This window comes from Notechis scutatus, chromosome 9, assembly GCF_049901735.1.
Source record: "Notechis scutatus isolate UNSWTSFEM ecotype Mainland chromosome 9, rNotScu1.2, whole genome shotgun sequence".
Classification (NCBI taxonomy): Eukaryota; Metazoa; Chordata; class Lepidosauria; order Squamata; family Elapidae; genus Notechis; species Notechis scutatus.
Window position 1 is genome coordinate 21,665,930 of NC_142017.1, and position 13,600 is coordinate 21,679,529.

At 47.2% G+C, this 13,600-nt stretch overlaps 1 protein-coding gene across 1 annotated transcript in view; it reads left to right on the forward strand.

Moving 5' to 3' along the window:
* The first annotated feature begins 262 nt into the window (after nt 1-262).
* CHST8 (carbohydrate sulfotransferase 8) overlaps nt 263-13,600 on the forward strand; it is a 336,215-nt gene continuing 322,877 nt past the window's right edge. The window contains exon 1 of the mRNA XM_026680164.2: nt 263-468. The gene's annotated coding sequence lies outside the window, so the exon portion shown is untranslated. The remainder of the gene's footprint in view (nt 469-13,600) is intronic.

The window sequence follows — 13,600 nt, forward strand, 5'->3', positions numbered from 1 at the left end:
CCCCTTCCCAGCCGGGGCGCCAAGCGCAGGTGACCGGAAGGAGAGAGCCGGGGCGGAGGGCGCCGCTTCAGCCATCCGCGTCTCGCCTCGCGGGGGGGCGGCTTTCCTGAGGGTTGCTATGGCGGAGGCGGAGGGAGGAGGAGGAGGAGGCGGCGGCCTCCTCGGTCTGCCTGCGGCGCGAAGAGCCGCTCTTCTTCGCCGGCAGCTTCCAAGAAGGCGGCGGCAAGCAAAGCCAGCCCCGCCCCGCCCCGCCCGCCCATCCATCCAAGCCAGCCGCTGCCGGCACCCGGCTCCCTTCGCGCCCGGCTTTTCCGCGCAGCGTTCCCCGCTCGCGGCTCGTCCGGCAGGCGAGGAAGCCGGGCGGCCGCTGTGCATCGACGGCGCCGGAGAAGGCAGACCGAGGACCGGCGAGATGCGCGGCTGAGCGCACGGCTTGCGCCAGCGCGGACGGCGGTGCGCCCCGCCCAGGTCAGTGGCGGCTCCGTTGCCGGGTCCGGGCCGGCTGGGCGGGCGGTGGCGGCGACGGCTACGACGGTGTCTTGGCGGGCTGCGCTCGATCCCTTGTCCCGCGTTTGGCTGAGGCGGACGGCGGTCTGTCCGCGGGGGCCTACGGAACTCCGCGCGACCGCTCGCCACGCTTGACCCCCGGGGCTGGGAAAGGCTCCGGGGCGCCGGCAGCCATCGAAGCCTGCGCGGGCTTCCTCCTTCGGTCTCCCTCCCGACGAGCCTCGGAGGGGCGGCGGTGGCGCAGTCGCGCAACTTGGCACCAGTTGCTCAGAGGACGGCAGGTCGGTGTCTTCTTCCCCCGCCCCCTCACGGTGCGTTTGGGCCGAAAGTTCGCGCTTGGGGTGACTGAGGGCGCCCTGAAGCCGAGGGAGAAAGAGGGGCGGGAAAGGCGGGGAGCCTTCGGAAGAAAGTTTTTGCCTCAGCCTGGAAGGGCCCCGGGGGGTGGGGGGAGGCGGCAGGCGGCCCGAAAACTCCCCGCCGATTCAGACCTCAAATCTTCTCTCAAAGGCGCCGAGCCTCCCGCTTCGTAGGCTGTGGGTGTGGGTGTGTTGGGGTGCCTTCCACGTCTCCCAGTCCCGACCCGCGGAACCGACCCCTTGTTTCGACGCCCTCCGGGAGGGGGTTCCGCGCGGACCGTCGGAAAAAACACTCGGGGCGGGGGCTCCGTTCCGTGCGGCCTCTCGCTTCGCCTCTCAGCCTCCGGGTCGGAGTTTTGCCTTTCGGGTCCAAATGCGTCGGCTGGGGCGGGGGGGCAGGGATCGGACGGGGTGTTCCCTAAGGTCAGCTAGACGCCCTTAAAAGATCCGCTCTTGGGGTTGGAGAATACTTTTGGAGACCCTGATCTTCCCTTGAAGCTGGTGTTCCCGCGCAACGTCTGGTCGGCCGATTGCAGATTAAGGTCCGAGATTGCCTTCAGGGTCCCCAAACTTGGCAACTTTAAGACTTGTGGACTTCGACTCCCAGAATTCTCCAGCCAGCTGGCTGGAGAATTCTGGGAGTCGAAGTCCACAAGTCTTAAAGTTGCCAAGTTTGAGGACCCCTGACTTAAAGTTTGCCCGGTGAAGATCTAACTAATTCTAGCAGATTGCAACCTGCTAAGTTATTTTAAGTGCTGAATGTGGTTGTGTTATTTTTCCTAGCTTTAGCACATATTGCGTGAAACCCAGGCTGGTTGGCCGCTAATGTAGCTCAATATAGTGCCCAAACTTAGAAAGTGGGTTGATAGGATAACCAGGTAAGGCTTGTCTGAATGCAGCTAATTAACCATGGATTTAAATTAAATGTGGGAAGAATGGACTCAGAAGCCCCTGTTTCCTTTGCTAGACAGGAATGGGATTGCCCCCAGTGGAGTTTGTTGAGAAGTTAGTTCTGGTCTGCTCCATTGGCCTTACTCCCAAGGAAGCCTACTGCATTGCTTCAGAAATCCACGGATGATTACACACAGATTGACTCTGGTTTCCAAGATCCTGTTTTTCATTCAGTTTTCTGAATCAGGAGCTGCTGCCTCTCCAGGCTCCCCTTGGCCTAGGCGGGTGCAGTGTTTTAATCAGCCTCTTGTTTTTCTGCAGGGCACTTTATGAAAAGTGCATCTGGAATGCCAGGACCAATGCCCAGCTGGGCATGTGCCCACGGCAACTTTGTGAAATTGATTAGGAGCAGGGTGGATGTTTTTTGTTAAAGTGCCACTCAAGTGCCTCCCGCCTTTCCTTCATTTGACTTTATGCTGAAAGGCCTTTTGCAGAAATGCAGCCTAATGGTTGCACACTCATCACACCTCACTTTAGCCTTTTCAGATGTGTACATCCAGCCTGTGTTTAATGTCAATCAATTTTTCATGCAAGTCCCAGAAAACGAGGCTGTTTCATTAAACAGTGATTCACTTAATGCTTCTCAATCCCAACAACTTTTAAGATGTGTGGATTTCAACTCCCACAATGTTGGCTGGGCAATTCTGGGAGTTGAAGTTCACAATCTTAAAATGTCTGAGGTTGAGAATCACTGAGTTAACCAAAAGCAGCTCAGGTTTATCTACCCAATGGTCATTTGAATAACTCTATGCAATGTTCCACTTCCTATTCCCCCTAAAAAAAAGGGTACCAGGAGGCAGGAACAGAATTTTCCCCATGTTTGGTAGAAATCTGTGGGAGGATTTGGAGACAAATTCGAGTGGAAAAAAACTCCTAAAGGCTAAGAAAAAAGCTAAGGCCGCCTTTCCCTTTGATGTTTCTCCAAAAATCTTTGCGTGATCTGATTGCAAGGGTATCAGTGCTCACTGGCTAATCCAATTAGAGATTGATGGGTTGAGTGAAGGAGGTTTGCTCACCACTGGAAGTTCAAAGATGCTCAACAGGCTCCTTTGGGGAAAGTGTAAGGATGCGTACATGATCCAAATACATTTATCACAGGCTGCAGATTCTTGCAAGATTTATACTCATCAGGCCATAACAATGAAGTCATTGTTTGAACCAAAAAGGCCCTAGATATTTATCTGTCTGGAACAGAGGTTGGGTGCCTCTCTATAATCTCCAGCAGACACACTGGCTAGTGATCATAATTTTAAACATCGTGCTACACCATCCATGGTCTGTCGTTCCCCCTCCTCCTATGTTGTCCTCAAAGCTGTTACAATCTGTTGCATCATACATAGCATGTCATTGTTGGGAAGAGGTGTTGGCTGAAATATTACCTCTGAACTCTTGACAGGCCAAATTCAAATACTCTCCTTAAAAATTGCACATCAATGTGCACTTTGATAAGATAAAAATTATATTTGTATCTGATGCATTATGGCCTTGTTTGCAAATCAAAAGAATTATGTTGCATTGGAAAATGCCTATTACTATTAAGGCCTGTGCATTCTTGGATGGTATCAATGTGTCCTTTATTAGGATGTCAGAAGTCTGTAAAGATGGAGATGGCATGAAATGAACCCAAGAATTTAGTGGTCTTTAGATAACCATGGGTATAATAATTTCATTTTGAAGCCAACAATTTCTGCACGATGGTAATCTTCAAGAAAATGGCTAAGTCTGTTTTTGTTTACAAATGGAATATTCTGAATGTGCAGTGCATATATTAGACCTATTTAAATTTAGTATTCTCATGATTACAGAACTAAAATGCAACGTGTATTGGTTGTCCTTAGTATAAATGAATTTATTGGGGAATTAGTACCATTTTTCCGTAGACATAAAGGTTTAAAGTAAAAAGAATACAGCTATCATCTATAATTGAAGGATGTCTGTTTCATCAACCCTGATTCTAAAATACAGTATTTTTTAAAAAGAGGAAGCTGAATTCTTGAATGTCAGTCCTCCACTCCCTGGCACACTTCGAATAATAACTTTAGTGTCCCAAATCATGAATGTTTGGATGTCTGTCCAAGGTCCATTAGCACTAGATGGATCCTGAAGAACTGTGATCCTCCTGTGTTTCTAGAGATTTTAATGGAAAGATCTGCTGTAGCTGACTTTGAGATAAGCAGAGAGGTTCACGTGTGGATCTGACTCACAGCTCTTTTCCCTGCCAGTCATGCCTTTGTTGACTGATGTGGGTTTCTCTGATCTCAATGTCCAAATGGGGATTGGACATGTCAGCCTGCAATTAGACCCAGTTGCAGCTTGCTCTTCATCCCTGCGCTGAAAGGTATCAGCTAGAAGGTACCTTTGACCTCACTGGTTTTTTATTTGTTCATAAAATATGCCGAAATCTGTGGGCCAACTCCTAGAATTCTCCAGCCAGCCATATTGGCTGGGGAATTCTAGGAGTTGAAGTCCACACGTTTTAAGTCCCCAGGATTGAAAAACACTGGTTTATTATCTATTGCCCAGACGATAGGGCTGCAGCTTACGCAGCTTATTTTGACAGCAATGTCCATGGTGTAAAGCAAGTCTGATTCATAATAGGTGCAGCCCAAATTATTACCAGAAAAAAAGGTACTTTTTGAAAGGAGGCAGCTTTTCCTTGGAGATATTAAGGGGCGTGCATAAGCGCACAATCGTGCCTCCCATCCTATTGTCCCCAATTATTAGTTCCTATCTCTTGTATTTAAACTTACGTTTATTCTTGTTTCTGTTATATTGTAAGCTTTTGACAAAGAAATAAAATAAAATAAATAAATAAATGAATATTTGCTTCCATGTAATCTCAAGAGTGACTGTCAGAACTGGTTTTCTGGAGCGCAGGATTGATTTCCTCCAAAAGGGAATCGCACCCACCTATTTTTTTTCTAGGGTGGGCATTTTGCTTCCCCCCCCCCCCATTCTCTGTATTCTGCCTTTGGTTCCAAGCTTTGTCTAAAAATCTTGATTTTTGCAAGGTTTGCTCTTCCCGGGTGCTTCCCTCTGGTTCCTTTGTGACCTGTTTGGACCTGTTCCAGCTGCTATTCCCCACTGAATTGACTCTTGCCTCTGATTCCACAGCACCTGACCTGATGCAAAGCAAGCAGAGATAAATCTGGAAGATGTGGAGCATGCATTGGTGCTCGATTTGTAATGTAATCCATAATTCTTTATTTGATTTCTTTCTATCCATTTATTACCAGTTCATCTTCTTAGCCAGCCACCTCCTGCTGCTGCCCTGATCGAAGAAGTTGCCGAAAGTGGAAGCTTTTTAGCACCTTTTCAGAAATCTTCCACCTGCAGATCCTCCTGGTTTTCTTTATATGTGAATTTATAGTATAGAACTAATATAACCGGATGCGGTCTGAAATTCTGCTTGAAAAGCGGAAGGCTTTGGAATTGTCCCGATCTATATGCAGAGTTTGCTTTCATGCTCTGCCCAGGTATATACCTTCCCAGTTTCTCAGGTGCATTCGTCCTTCATGAAGAAGGCTTCTGCTTTTTTCTGTTTTAAAGAAATCTTCCTATCTTTCTTTAAATGAAAAGTTTCGATTTCCCTTATTTTAACTCCATATCTCTCCCTCCATTTAAAGCTGTGGGGGACATTGAGGTAAGTTGCAGATAGCTGAAGAGGAGATTGTGTGGTGAAGGGACATCTGGGCAGGCTTTTTGGCCAGTTCTCCTCCTCCTCCTCCTCCTCCTCCTCCTCCTCCTCCTCCTCCTCCTCCTCCTCCTCCTCCTCCTCCTCCTCCTCCTCCTCCTCTTGCTCCTCCTCCTGCTGACACTGGTTTTCTCCAATATGCTGTTTGAGGGGAAGGGGAAGCAATGAAAGCAAATGTTCTTACATTGGGTGAGAACGAGTAAAGAAAAACAGGAGAAATACTCCACTGAAACTCGACTGCCTAATCAAATGAAATTCGGTTGCAAATTTTCATTTGAATCATCTTTCCTAGATTGATTTTGAATTTGTTTGACAATTTTTATAAAACCAGCTCTTTGCTTTCTAGTGGTGGGTGATAGAAGTCTGATGCGTGTGGCACTGGAAACTGCCAAGCTGGGGAAAAAATCTTGCTTTTTTTTTTTTTTTTTTGCTTCCTCTTGTCTGAAGTTCCCAAAAGGCTGCTTGAAGTAAGAGAAAGCATAAAAGAAGTGTAGCAGGTTCCTTGGCAGTTTCTACAGACCTTAAATGAAAACAGTCTGAAATGGAAATTTAACACACTTCTAGAATGCTAGGAGAGGAGTGGAAGGCATTTGAATTTTTTCTTTTCTCTTATGCAACAATGGGGTTTTTTTTCTCAGTGAGAAACTCCCATAGATGCAGATGAGATTTGTATCCTGTGCCAAAAAGCACCATTGGGAGAAAAAAATTCTGAGTTGATAGGTAAGATTTGTTAGGCCAAGGATGGTTATCATGAAGATTGGGGTCTTGGATCTGGCAGGCAGCTTAGCTGACATCCTGTTTGCAGTCTGCAATAAGTGGGTGACGGAGGCCACCTTGTTCCCACACGGCCTCTCTCTGTCCTCATCCCATGATGCACATTGGTTTTCCGAGCTGCTTCTGGAGACGAAGCACCAGACGTGACACTTGGAGCACCACTAGAGGAAGGCGGAGGGAAGCTGACTGGCCATAAGTGAGAGCTCATATTCGAGCCTGTCTCATGGTCCGAAAGGCTTCTCACCCGTATTGAAGATGCCAATAACTGCACATGAGCCGTAGAGCATGACCAACCCTCATGGGCTGGAAGGGAGGACATTTGTAGGACCTCAGTGAGCAGTGGTGGTGCAGCGGTTAGAGTGCAGTACTGCAGGCGACTTCTGCTAACTGCCGGCTGCCTGCAATTTGGCAGTTCAATTCCCACTGGGCTGAAGGTTGACTCAGCCTTCCGTCCTTCCGAGGTGGGTAAAATGAGGACCCAGATTGTTGGGGACAAGAGGCTGACTCTGTAAACTTCTTAGAGAGGGCTGCAAAGCACTGTGAAGCAGGATATAAGTCCAAGTGCTATTGCTATACATGCCATACATCAAATAAAGCTGCTTGGAGTTGGACTGTGATTGGACAGGTCCAGGTGAGCTACCTAGAATGCAGGCTTGGGAGGTTGTCTACCAAGATCTGGCTCTGTTCCCAAGCCTGGTGTGTGTGTGAGTGTGACATGTCTCTGGAGCCCTGTTGTATTTGTATTGGTATGGTTGCTTTTTATCAGGGCGGCTATGTCTTGTTTCTTTTTCCTTTCTTAATAAAAAATGGTGTGTTTTGATACTACAAGGGAGGGGTCCCTCAGCCCGATACTGAGCCATGGCCCATTCAGAACTGGGCCACATGAACAATGGGTGAGCTCCACACACCTACGTTGCTCCAGTTGCACGAGCAGTGGGCGGTTGCAGGCTTACGTGAAGCTCCAGTTGTGCTAGTGGTGGGCACACCTGTTGCTCATGCAAATGGAGTTTCATGTGAGCGGGCGAATGCCCACTGCTTGTGCAAATGGAGCTGTGCACGCCTGTCACTTGTGCCTGTCATTTGCATGGAACCATTTCCTCTGTTCCCCCCTCCAATCTGCAAAGCTGGAGAAGTTGGGGACCACTGTGGTAAGCCTGTTGTGGTCCGCTGGCGGCCTGCAGAGCTGGCAACAGAGTCAGGCAGTGGGGAGGAACATGGGCCAGTCCAGGGGTCTGGGGAGGGCTCAGATGAGGGATCTGCGTCCGACACAGAGATGGGGCCAGGGCCATCTGAGAGTTATGTGCAGACTCCAGAATCTGACAGCAGCAAGGCAGAGGAACAGGGGGAGCCTGTTCCCAGTGCGCGCTTGCACAGAGCTGCCAGAAGGCAAGAACAGTTAAGACAAAAGGGGCGACTCGGGAATAAGGCTTGGAGATGATTGGCCCCTCCCATAAGACATAAAGGAGGAGCAAAGCGACACGAGCCTTTGCAGGAAGCAACTTTATTCATTCTGATCGGTTTAAACTCTGAAGCTCCCTGTTGACTTTGTGCTCCGTTTGGCCTTGTACAGCTAATTGGCAATTTAGTCCTCAGCAGCATTTCAAGGGAGATAAAGGTGGGTGCTTATCAGCCTTATCCTGAAGGATTGTGGCAGACTTCTGTTGGACTATGCATAAACTGTTTGGGACTCATTATGGGCTGTGAATGAATATAATTCACAGCCATTGAAATAAAACAAAAGGTTTTTGGGAACCGCGGGTGATTGTTACTGTCTCAGAAAGCCTTGGTCAGAACAAAGCCATCCAGAGTCTTATGGGATAAGTGGCCATAATAAATTGCAAAATAAATAAATAAAGTCTATTGCTTGACGATGCCACAGAAAAGACAGATGCTTTTTATGGCCATCAACCGTAAAGGGCTTGAAAAGAGTTCTTGGAACTGTATGATTCAGGACACCTCAGGGTTACAATCTGACCCCCTTCCCACTTTCTTTCCATTCCGTGTCTTTTTCTCAGGAGGAGAAAATACAGCTATTTGCAGGGTGGTGGCGTTGGTGCCATGTAATTATGGGGGTCTCTAAAATTTGTGACTTGTAGCTGCTGGACAGCGGCAGACAGGCTGAGCCGGCTAACCGAGCATCTCCTCCTAAACACAAATTTATTTTGACATTTAATTTGAGAAAGACTGGTGGAGTTATTCTGGCAAATATTGGGCCCCAGTTACTGGAATATCCGAGGCAATTTTTTTTTATGGTGTTCAGGGTCATAGTCTACAACGGTGGAAAAACCTCCAGCAACTGTTCTATTTGACAGTTTGACTTGGTCCATTTTTCCTCCTTTAAAAAAAAAATAATGCTTCCGAACAGCAGCCTCTTTGGGTCAGAGAGGAAGAAAATATTTCAAGTGAAAGTTGCCCAGAGTTTGAAGAAGAGAGGAAGAAGGTCCCAGTGAAAGGAAGGATGTTTCACTGTGGTTACCAAGCAATTGCAATCCCTTGTTCTCAGAGAAGCTCTTATGTTTTCTCTGTGAGTGCTGAGTATCATCCTGGATGCAGGGAGTCCATCACAGAGGTGGGGTTCATGTTGGCACTCAACGGAGAGCATCCCTAGGAGGTGGGCTGTTCTTACAACCTCTACAGCAAGATGGCTGTGGGAGGAGTAGCAGAGTCATGCTCCACCTTGACAGATGCTGAAAAAGAATGATGATGAATACAGATTAGGCGAGACTTGGCTCAAAAACAGTAACTGTGAGAGAGACCTTGGGGTCCTAGTGGAAGATCACTTAAATATTATGAGCCAGTCATGTGCAGCTGCCGCCACTAAAAAAGCTAATAATAACAGAGGCAAAGAATCAAAATCATGTGAAGTATTAATACCGTTTTATAAAGCCTTAGTAAGAGCACACTTGGAACACTGCATCCAGTTTTGGTCACCACATTACAAAAAAGATGTTGAGACTTTGGAAAAAGTACAGAGAAGAGAAGCTAAGATGATTAAAGGCCTGGAGAGTAAAACGTATGAAGAATGGCTGCAGGGTTTGGGTATGGCTAGACGAAAGAAAAGAAGAATGGGGGGTGACATGGTAGCAATCTTCCAGTATTTGAGGGGCTGCCACAAAGAAGAGGGGGTCAAATTATCCTCCAAAGCACCAGGAGGCAGGACAAGAAGCAATGAATGGAAATTAATCAAAGAGAGAAGAATCTGGAATTAAAGAGACATTTCCTAACAGTGAGGGCAATTCACCAGTGGAACAGCTGGCCTCCAGAAGTTGTAGGTGCTTCATCACAAGACGAGACTGGACAGCCACTTGTCTGTAATGGTGTAGGGCAGGGGTGTCCAACCTTGGCAACTTTAAGACTTGTGGACTTCAACTCCCAGAATTCCTCAGCCAGCTTTGCTGGCTGAGGAATTCTGGGAGTTGAAGTCCACAAGTCTTAAAGTTGCCACGGTTGGACACCCCTGGTGTAGGGTCTCCTGCTTGAGCAGAGGGCTAGACTAGAAGACCTCCAAGGCCCCTTCCACCTGTATTCTGATTGGTTGGTTGATCTTCCCTCCGTTTGTGGGGGACCAGAGCCCTGGATTCTATTCTTTATCCCAGTCTCAGTGGGATGTTTTGCATTACCCTGCCAGGCCTTTCATCCAGTTGGAGGAGCCACTGACCACTAAGAAGTCTCCCTAGATTGGAACAACCCCGGCCAAATCCTTCTCTCTTGGATCTCTTTCGGCCTCATCCATTCCCTTCACACCTGGGGATTTGCTCTTTGTCCCAGGTGGAGGCCTTGAAAAGCCTCTCAGGGTTGGAGAACAAGATGTTTTGAATGCATGGCTTTTCCAGTTGGCCAACGCTTGAACACATATCTGGGTCAGGAAAGGGGGAAGAGTCCCCCCCATCAGTGGGGCCTTTCCCATATAAGGAAGAACATCCTATATGTGTAAATGTGTGGACCTTCCATTATTCCAACCATGATTCTCTGAAATTTTGATTCTTTCACAACCAACCACAGGCTTTAGTGGGGGAGGAAGTATATCTTGGATAATTAATCCTCCATGATGCCTAACCAATACCAAGCCAATAATGCTGAATAAAATCAAACTTATGACACTGTATAAATGAATATTATGCCCTGTTTTGTCCTCTCTTTCTGGCATCTGAAAATTTATTGTACGCTTGTTCCCAGGGTGAAAAATTTAGACAGCTCAACAATGGAAGGTCAGAGATTAATTATTTATGGAGGGACATCAATCACCCTGTGGAGATGATTTATTTATAAATTCCAGAGCTGTAAGTGAAATGTGAATTTTGATTTTTGCCTTAGCTTCTTTCTTTCCTTTTACTGATTGTTGAAGAAAGGGTGTGTTGTGTAAAATTCTGTATTGGCTGCTACAGTATAAGTTCTTTGGAAATTAATAAGAGTTCTGTATTGGGATAACCTGACAGATAATCATTCATGGTCATCTTTTGAGTTCTAGGAAGAAAACTAAATACTTGATAGATAATATGCTGTTAAGGAGGATTTTTTAAATACCTTCCCCCATCTTCCTCTTCCTTCTTTTTGTTATCTTCATCCACTTCTTTCTTGAACATTGAGCAAATGCAGAAGGGACAGGATTGTGTTTGATGATAGACATAGCATGAAAAGAAAAGACTTGAAGAAGGGAAAAATTGTTTTTTTAATTGTGATGATCAGCTTGAAGTTTAAATAGAGAAGAGCCACTTAGCCCATAATAGGTATCCTGGACTACCATCAGGAGCGGCCTTTATCACTTGTTCTCACTACCAAATTCTATTAAAAGGCACAAATCTGTGCAAAAGCTGATACCTTTGAATAAATTCTATTAGTCACAAAAGATGCTAACAGATTCCTGATTTTAGAGTGGAGCTCCGTGTTAGCTGCTGTTCAGCCAACCTGCTAAAATACAGCTCTGCCCTCCTGCTCACCCACCCACTCTGGTTGGTATCTTTAGAGAAATCTCTCTGATTCTGAATTTTAAAAATTGCTGGGCTTATCTTTCCCATCTCTGGTAGCCTCTGGATGCTACTGGACTTCAGCATGTCTCCCTCCGCTCACAGCCAGCAGAAACAATATTCAGGGATGAAACGTGGATGTAAAACCTGCATTGAATGGGTAGGGAGATTTCGCTCCCACCATTATGCAGAAGAGTTTGTCAACAGAAGTATAGCTGGACTTGGGGGATCCTTCTGGCCAGAAAGATACAGTTCTGACCGAGGCTTCCTGAGACCGTAATTAAGCACATGCTTAGTCCAAATAATTCTTGTTTTATTTCAATGCTGGGAATTATGTTCATTCCCAGCCTGTAATGAGTCCCAAACAGTCCCTCGAGATAAGCACCCACCTTTCTCTCCTTTGAAGTGCTGCCAACAACTAAAGTGCCAAATTAACACAGAGCTTCAAGGTTTAATCGGAGTGAATGACTTTGCTTCCTGCAAAGGTTTCATCATCTTGGCCTGACTTTTATCCCTTATGGGGGGGCAATCACTTCCCAGCCTTACTCCCAAGTCGCCCCTTCTGCTTCAGCTGCTCTCGCCTTCTAGCCACTCTGCGCATACACACACTGGGAACAGGGTCCCCTTGTTCTTCTGCCTCACTGCTGCCAGACTCTGGAGGCTCCGGAGGCAGCCCCCCACTCCCAGATGGTCCTGGCCCCATCCCTGCATCGGACGCAGGACCCTCGTCTGAGTCCTCTCCTGACTCCCGGACTTGTCTCTGTTCTTCCCCACTGTCCGATTCCGCTGCCGTCTGCACAGGCTGCTGGCGAACCACAACAGATACGTGGGTGCATTGCCAGGGTTTGAACCAGCCTTGGGAGTCTGGCCTGAGGGGGCAGCATCTGAGACTGTATCTCTGACCGGATTTGAACAGCAAGCTAAGCAGAGTCTGGCCTGATCGGCATTTGGGCAGAAGGGCTACAGGCCAGACTGGGCGTTCAGAAAGCAGCCCGCAAGAAGGCAGTACAAGCCATTCCCACTCTGCTGCCAAGGAAACAAAGAAGAGCTTCTGAGATTGTTAGAAGGCCCCGAGTTTGATTTGAAGATGCTAACATCTTTTTTCTGCCAAATGTCACGAAAGGACGAAGCCGCATCAGAAGGGAGAAATCCAAGATAGGTTCACAATATTTAACCTGGCTGCACCAGTGGTGGTATTCTACCGGTTTGGCCCGGTTCTGCCAAGCCGGTAGTGGCAATGAGCAGGGGAGACCAAACCCGTTTTCTCTGCTGCTCTGCTGTTGGGCCCACCTGCCCACTGGGACTCCCAGATGCCCCTTTATTCCCTGCCTTTGAAGCGCAGCTGCTTTGCGCGGCACAGATGAGTGCTGCGCGGCAGCCGCTGAAGCAACCAGGAGAGTGCAGGCTTGCAGGAGGTGAGTGAGAAGGCCTCTGTGCCTGTGCAAAGTGCACGTTTGGTGCACGGGCACATGCAAAGTGTGTGCACGCACGCACGCAACGCAATGCAATGCATCAAGCCACGCCCGCCAAACCAGTGGTAAAACTTTTTGAATCTCATCACTGGGCTCCCTCTTCCCTTCCACTCCAATTTACTTGGAGGGGGAAACAATGTACACACAGCGCCAGAGCTTTTCATTTCACAACCAAGAGTTACTTTATTTTTTTGTGTTCCTGCATTTGTATAAAAAGCATTTATAGTGAACTAGGGGAGGAAGCCTCGTTATCTCAACAAGGTTCTGGTTTAGTGATTTCTGGACAAAAGGAGACAGGGCTGGGTGCAGGGAAGGGCCTGAGGCAATTGAAGTCCAGAGTAACTTGTGGATTGCTTGGTGGAACTTCGAAAACAGTGGTTTTGATGGGGTAAAATTTCCCCTGGAAGAATAAAAAGAAAGATGCAGACTTCAGTGCTTTTAATAATTACTCTTTTTGTTCCTATGGCTTTGCTTGCACTTCCGCTCCACCACATCCATTCAGAGACCATCCCGCTACTCCGTGGCTTTATCACTAAGGGTTTATTACTAAGACAAGTAAACACAATTAAGGAAAAGAATTAGTGAGTGTAAGCAATGCAAATGGGGTGCGTATTTGTATGTGTGTATGTGCAGATAAATATTTTAAACTAGATTATGAATGTTTGCAGCGGGGTGGGGAAGGTGGTTGCAAATCTACGAAGAGGTTGACCTTCCAGGCTATTAGAAAGCCAGAGGGGAAGATGTATAAAACCATTTCATTTCTCCCTAAAAAAAAATTTCATTTAGGATGTTATAACAGCCAAGGATGCACCTAACCATCCTCAGTCATGGTGAAATGTGAACTGCATCTTATTTATTTTCTTCAGTTCTGGAAATGTCAGG